Source organism: Prinia subflava, chromosome 5 (genome assembly GCF_021018805.1).
Source record: "Prinia subflava isolate CZ2003 ecotype Zambia chromosome 5, Cam_Psub_1.2, whole genome shotgun sequence".
NCBI classification, from domain to species: Eukaryota; Metazoa; Chordata; class Aves; order Passeriformes; family Cisticolidae; genus Prinia; species Prinia subflava.
This window is the reverse complement of record NC_086251.1, coordinates 27,091,561-27,099,739: the sequence shown is the minus strand read 5'-3', so window position 1 is coordinate 27,099,739 and position 8,179 is coordinate 27,091,561.

The window sequence follows — 8,179 nt, the reverse complement described above, 5'->3', positions numbered from 1 at the left end:
GACAAGGATCATTTTGTATTTGCAGTAATATGGGTTTCTTTTCCTCTGCAGATGATGACCATGTTCTGTGTAGCTGATAAGATCTAGCTGAATCTTCTTTTCAGCCAAGTGCTTAGCAGCTAAGATTTTGTAAGTTCACTTGTTGTTGATGCTGTTGTATGAGGAAACAATTAATTCTTGTATTTTTAAATGAAAATACTTTTGAAGATTTTTATAATTCTTGTTGTGGGTTTTTGAATCCTGAAGTAGTGAAGGAAAAACATAAAACAGCTAATGGGATATCATACTCTAATTAAAGAAAACAGTGGCTTCCTATGAAAATACCTGGTTTTTTGTCTGACCCTGAAATTTCAAAGGCAAACTGCTGTGTGGCAGCAGATCTGACAGCATCTGCAGTCACTTCCCTAACAAAGGTCTTACTGTATCTGCAGTGATTCTAAGAGGAATGAAAGTGCAAGTGCCATAATGCTGTGAAGGTAAAAGGTGTGCTCCTGTGTTAGGCTGCTCAGAGCAGCGGCTGATAAACAGGAAATCCAGGGCAAAGGGGGGAGCAGAATCTTGTGATGGGATAGCAGGGAGGGCAAACCTCTGGTGGCCTGCTGCTGAGTGTGTCTAAGCCAGTTCTGTGGAGCAGAAGGCCTAGTAAAGGTCTCAGTGTCGTAGAAAAAGTGCGGCCTGGGAAAATAAAGGAGCACAGAACAAAAGGTTGTGGTGTTTTCTTAAAGATGCTGCACCTTGGAAGAAAATGGTTGAAGAAATTTTTCCGTTTCTCCAATATCTCCAAATTTGTTCATAGCCAAACAATACTGATATGTTGAACTTCACTTTTTTATAGTTCAGTGCAAAAGCTTTAGAGTCTATCAACTCCAGTAGATGAAAAAATTTGGTCTGGAGCCACACCTAAAAATCTTAAACTGGAACAGAAGTATTGCTAACTGTTGCCTTTGATGGCTAGACTTCTAATCGCATGTTTGTGTTCAGTCAGTGGTTGTGGCACTTTAAACACCTCAAAAGGAAGGAAAAAAAATACAGGAAGCAGTGTTTAATCAGAACTTCATATTGATATGACTTGGATTTCAAAGAGGTAATGAGATCTAGAAGTGTTGGAGGTTGAAACATTTCCAGTGAAAAAAGGGAAAATACTGTTGAACAAAGTTGTGATAGGGTTTTATGTAGAACAGTTTTATGTTGGCATGTCACCCATATTTGAGGAAAATTAACTCACAGCAGATGCATAGATGAAGGAGTATGTATGGGAAAGGGAAAACCTTCCATTTGAGAGGACACTGGATGACTGTGGGTTAATTTGTTTGTCACAGCAACAACTGAGAATGGATCTATCTATTCTACAAGAAAGCAACCTAGAGAGGGGAGATAAAGCCAGAAGGCCAATGGTGGTGTGAGAACAAATATATTAAGGAATAAACTGAGGCTGAACATGAAAAGAATGTTTCAGAGTTTTGTGGAATCTATGAAAACCTTGAGAATGGTTAGGCTAACTGATTGGTGGACATATAAGGTAGAAGTTGATGAATTGATAGAACAAATGATTTATAGAAAGGTATGCCAATGTTTTTAAGAAGTGTTCCCTTGTTTCACATCTTTTTGATCAGGGTTGAACAACAGGGGGGAAGGGAAATGCTGATACCTCCCTAGGCTCCATATGAGCAACAGGAGCTTGTATTGTTTCCTCTTTAGAATAAAAGCTACTGCAGGAGCTGCAGTACAGTCTGCACTGACACACATACCTGGGTGCTTCTTCATACCTCTGTCTTGGTTTGGAAAGATAGGTATCTGTCAGGGAAAACTGGAGTCTCCCTTGGAATGGAGAATGTAAAAACCCCTCCCTCCAAATTATTACAGTTTTGCAATTATGAGCTATCAGGCAAAAATATGGGAATAGGAGTAACAGTTCTTTACTAGGAATAATAAAAATGCAAATGCAATAATAAAAAAACAAGCAAGCAAGCAAACAAAAGTCCTAGAAAACCCTGACGGAGTCAGGAATATGACCTGACACCCTGTTGTCAGGGTGTTGGAAGCTGTCCAAATAAGTCCTCCTGGAGTGACAGATGTGGTTCTGTTGGAGTAGAGATGGTCCTGTAGTGGCGGTGAGGTGAATCCGTTCTTCCTCTGAGAATCCAGTGGAAAAGAGGAGGATCTGGGGTCCCCGTGTCCCCATTTTATCTGAGTAGGAATGGTTGGCTCCTCCCCACTGGGTGGAGCATCTCACAATGGGATGGGGTAATGTGTCATGTCTCTGGTGAGCCTTAATGGCCCATTTGCAGAAGATATCTCCCAGAGGGGGAGACGAAGCTGATGAAAAAGAAACACTGCCCCAGATGGTCTGTTATCAGAAGGCATCCACCCTCTTCTCCCCCTAGAGCTACAAGAAATAAAGAACAATATCTCCCAAATGGTTTCAATAGATGAAAATAGAATACACATTTTTGGTTACATTTTTCAACCCAAGACAATCTGTCACCTTTTTCAAATCCTTTAAAGGGAGTAGTGCCTTCTTACATGACACTGCAATGACTCTCCATCCACTCCTCAACAAGGCATCACCTACTGCATTTATAATCTTCAAATATCATAAGACAAAATCTTGAGCTAGAGTAGACTGCTGCATTTAGCAGCCCTGCTGTAAAATGGTATTTGGTGCTAGCCTATTTCCTCCAAATGTATCTGACAAAGGGACTTTTCAATTCCAGGGCAAAATACATCAGTTAGAATTGGGGTTAGTAATAAAGGAGACATATGGGAACATACTCTGATAGTTAAGCTTTGTAAATGGTTATCATTACTATATAATTATATTTAATATAAACTACATAGAGAACACATGAATTAGTAACTATTTGTGATGTACCCCATCTTTCCTTCTGTAGTTTTGTGAGTTTGTAATCATGCCAATGGTTTTTATCCATTGCCCTTTTAAATCCGTGATTTCAGTGAAGCTCAACAGCACATCCAGGTGGTGGAATTTTTTGTTGTGGTTGTTTTTTGTTTGTTTTCTGAACTGGTTATTGCATTGCTGACCGTCACAGTTAAGTCAGATAAGAGTTGTGTAATGTCACACAAACCAGAACTTCTATTGAGAATTCTGCAGAGGCTATGATTCATGCCTTAATGTGCTTTCAACCCAAGGGTGTTGATGTAAATACCAGGCTGAGTTTACCTTAGGAGTAAACACAGCCTGTAAAGCTGGACTAGCTAGGTGTGGTAAAAAAATGCTGCTCAGAAAATTATGGACAAAAATTCAAATCATTTTCTCTTAAAAAAAAAAGTCCCACAAGATCATAAAGGTAATTAAATTTTACGTGAGACCTTCAGCTATAAAACAAACAAATCATTACAAAACCCCAATGGGGGAAAATACCTTCATTAAAGTCTAATTGTGGTTACTGTCCCTGCCCAATTTGACCATCACAAGCATTTCCTTCTGCTTTATGATGAGTAGAAATTAAAGAAGGTTTTGCAGTACTTCTGTGAAGTTAACCAGGCTCTGTGCCTTTTCAATACATTCTTTTCCATCTCTGCTGCCAAAGGTTGGAATTGGAGAGCAGCTGTACACCTCCAGATCTAAACTGTAGTGTAACCACTGCACAACAGTAGCAGTGCCATGCCCCAGTCAGAATTAGAAGACTCATTGCAGGCACATCCATGATTTAAATGTAGGGTGTGGGGATATTTTTCCTTCAGCATTCCACCGCAGTGCCAGTCACCAATGTGGTAGAGCAATGGAAGTTCCCTGCTGATTATTTCCCAACTCACTTTGGTTTTTTTTCTTATGGGTGTGTTTATGTTCTTTGGTTTTTTTTATCCTTGTTTTTGCTCTTTTGTTGTTGTTGTTGGGTTTTTTTTGTGTGTGTGTGTGTGTGTGTTTGGCTTTTTCCTGTTAGAAAATTTTGGCAGTTGAAAAGCAGAGCTAGACCTGAGAAGCCCGACAGGGATCAGAGTGGCCGAGACTGTATTTTTCAAGCACTTTGCTTGCAGAAGTTAGCCCCTGTTTTGTAATGAGGTGTGCTGGAAAATGGCATCTGGACAGCAGCATTCATTAGTCCATTGTGAAACATGGCAAGTTTAAGCAAGTTTTATCTGCAAATTTCACCTTGGGCTTTACTGTGGAATCTGCATAATGATGCATATGATGTTTTAAGGATAGTATTACACCAGAGGTTAATTTATAATGTGTCAACAGAGTTAAAGCGATATGTCAGGAAGAAATGAGGGTGAGAAGAAGCCAGAAAAATGTGTATTCTGGTTCAACCCAAGCCACTCTCTGTTTTTATGATACTTGGGGTTACATGCAGAGGTTGTTGTAGCATTCACAGTATGCATCAGGAAATGGAAGTCAGCTCCATTCCATTTTACAGCTATTTTGAGTTTTGTCTCTTTTTGCTTTTTTCTATAAGAGTCTCATGGGGTGTTTGTAACTTGGTCAGGCATTGAGGGCAAAATCCCCTCTTAACTGTCAGAGAATCAGAGAATTGGCTGCTAATTGAAATGTAAACAGTTAGGATTATTTTGAAAAAATACATTTCCAAGGAACTGTATTTTTTTTCCTCTTCTTTTTTTCATGTTTTTTTTTGTTTAAGGCATCAAGATTTAGGAGATCTTATTCCCTATGCATGTGTATCCTGCTCTAATATAACCTGTGGCTATCCCAACAGAATTTGACTTATTTATCAAAGAAACACCCTTAGAAGTCTGTAAAAATAGATAGCTGCATAGACAATTGAGGTTTTTATAGTGCCCCTCTCACTGATAGTGACACAGATCCGAGGAGACCACCATGGTCTTTGCACCATTCTGAAATACTGGTAAATGCACTGATTATATTCTTTTTTTCAGCCCAGTGAAATGGCTTAATTAATTACTTAAGTAGTTCAGTAGGATCTCTGAGGCCTGTGGAAATCCTTGTTTCTGTGTGCTCCTTCTCTTCCGACAGTCATCCCTCAGGGGGCAGTGGCACTCTGTCTTGGAGAGTTCTGCACCTGCTCTTCACCCTCCACCCCAGCCTGGAGACGCTGCTTTGTCTGGAGGTCTGACACGCCTCCTTGTCCAGAGCATCTCACCCAGATGCTCCTCCTCTGACAAACACAGTCTGTAGTCTCCTTCAGTCCTGTAAAGCTGAGGTATTTGGAGATCAAAGAGGTAGAGGTTTGCACCTCCCAAGAACTATTTAAGAGAAAAGTAATGAGATGTTACACTGTGACTTCATTAAACAAACTCTGGTTGATTTGGGGCTGAAGTGTGGTAATCCTTTAGCAAATAAGGAAAACACACTCCTGTAATTGGGTGAGCTCATTAGTTTAATGCATCACTATAAATTACATCAAAAAGGTAAACTGTCATTATCCATGATGATCCTATAGGACCTTATGAATATATTAAGCACGTTATTTAGCGGAATCATGGGAAAATCTCTGGTATTTTGGAAATTCTCTCTTTTGGTTTCTTGTAAGGGGGAATTGTAGAACTACTGAAGTTTATCTGAATATCTGTATTTTTTCTTTAAGTCCTACTTTTGTGGCACCTATTCCACTGTGTTAGAATTTAAATTGGTCAAAGACAGATGTTCATGGCTCCCTGTATATGGAGGGCTGAGATCTCTCAATTTCCTTGCACAAAGAAGATAAGAACAAACCAACCTTCTGAATACTCTGCTAGTGAGTGTCTCCTTTTCTGGCTGGCAACTGGACTTGCTCCCTGACCAAGTGATAACACCGGTAGACAGCTCTGCCTTACTGATGCTATATATTTCATCAACAACCATCACCCGCTACTCCTGAAGGAGATGAGCATGAGAATCTTCTTGGTTTTTTGATGACTCCTTGAGCACGACTTGTGAGGTTGTTGTTTTAAAAATATTGTTCCACTAAGCATTCATTTTATAAAGCACTGCCTGTAGCAGCCGCAAGCAGAGGTGCTGTCAAGACTGATGTCAGCTGTGCAACCACTTTGACATCTGAAGGTTTGCTGACAGGAATGTTTTCTTCTCTCTTTTGTAGGAGCAGAGCACAGTTCTGAAGGTGTGGTCAGAAGGAGTGGTCCTTCTCACTGACAGCTGCTTTTTGTTTAAGGAAATGAATATGATGCACTGTAAGGATTACTTTGACAATCTACTTCTTAAGGGTACAATACCCAGAATAGGAGACCAAGTACTCCAGGCTTTTTGCATGGCTTTTGAATGGAAGAAATATGCCAATAACTCAGTAAATCAGTACAGAAATCAGTACTGTAAAACGTGAATCTTCCTGAGTGAGGAGTTTTCTTCATTTTGACCTAAAGCAGAAGGTCTAAATGTTCTGAGTCCTAATTCCCTCTGCTCGAGACCATGACCAACCGTATTGAAATTCAAGTATCAGGCCTACCTGAGTACTGCTACGAGATTCAGTCTTGCTTGCAAGCTGTCTAAAGACCATGTAGAATCATAGAACAATTTAGGCTGGAAAAGACCTTTAAGATCATGTAGTCCAACTGTTAGCACAATGCTCCAAGTCCATCACTAAATTGTGTCCTTAAGGGTCATGTCTACATGTCTTAAATACCTCCAGCCTGTTCCAGTGCTTGACAACCCTTTCAGTGATTTTTTTTCCTAATATCTAAACTAAATCTGCCCTGGAGCAACTTAAGGCCCTTTTCTCTTGTTCTGTTGTGTGTTACTTGGGAGAAGAGTCCAACACCCACCTTGCTACAGCCTCCTCTTAGGCAGTTGTAGAGAGTGATAACGTCCCCTCTGAGCCTCCTTTTCTCCCAGCTCCCTCAGCTGCTCATCATCTGTCTTGTGCTCCAGACCCTTCACTACCTCTGTTGCCCTTCTCCGGACTTGCTCCAAAAACTTAATGTCTTTTTTTTGTAGTGAGGGGCCCAAAACTCAAGGTTTGGCAGCAGCAGAACCAGGTACAAGGAAGCAGTCACTGCCCTGGTCCTGCTGGCCACACTGTTTCTGATACGACCAAGAAAGCCTTTGGCCTTCTTTGGCCACCAGGGCACCCTGCCAGTCTGCATATATGAGTCCAGATAAAGTGTGTGAATTGTTAGAACATTGTTAATGGGCATCTTTACCTACTCCATAGCCAGTATGTCTATGTCTAGGAACCTTCTTTGCTGCACTGTGTACAAGTGGTGTAAAAAAAATTGGGCGAAGGAATAACGCTTCTAACCATAGGTAAATATCTGTCAGAGTGGTGTAGGATGAAAACCATAGTCAGTGTAGAGAGCTGTGCCCTTCCAAAGATCAGTTCACCCCTTGGGCTCTACTAGAGAATCTTTCAGCCTGTTTCTTTTCATCAACTAGGGATGATGACTCAGCTGCAATTACAAACTCATACACTATGCTTACCTCTATGTTCCCATATCTTTGTAGGAGAAGCGCACGGCTGTAATTAAGAAAGAGTAGTAAAAGAGAGTGCCACTAAAGAAAAAGCACGGGAGATGTCTTGAAGTCTTTTCGTCTTTTGCTGTAGGAGCTGATAAATTGCATTGCATGGAGGCTGTTAACCCATGCACACAATCTCATGCTTGACTGGTGGTCAACCATCTTCAGAGCCTCCAGTATGGGACCACCTTGTCTCCTATGAGTCGGTGATAGAGAGATGGTATCTTCTGGTCTGAGCTGAAGGTGAAAGTGTGTTCTGGGGGCTGTGACTAGATATTCCTTCAGTGGTGATTGGATCACCCCAGTAGCATCCTTTGAGGGGAAGGTGCTCTCGAGTAATTCAGTGCTTGGGTGTTGGCTCCTGAACAGTAACACAAAGCAGCTTGTTCATTTGCTGTTGTTGCCACTTGTATCAACCCTTCTCAGATTGTGTTGATGTACTTGCAGAATAACCTGAGAAAATTGATGCAATTGCTTTGTAAATAAGGCTTATATTTGCAATGTGAATGTGAATATCTTTTTATAGTCATTCTGAATAATATATTAGAACAAACCTTTAACAGGATGTGTACAATTGTGCAACTTCTGTGCAGCAGACAGTATAAAGTCAAACAGTTTATTTGTTATCGTCTCACAAGAAAGCTCTTTCCTGTGGAATTTTCTGTATTATCAAAACAGGAAATGCAGCTTAATGTCCCTGTTCTTCATTTTATCGAAATGCTTAATAATGAAAAGTGCATGATGATTTGATTTCTTAAGATTTCACCTGCTGTCACTTCTGATTTTCTCAAA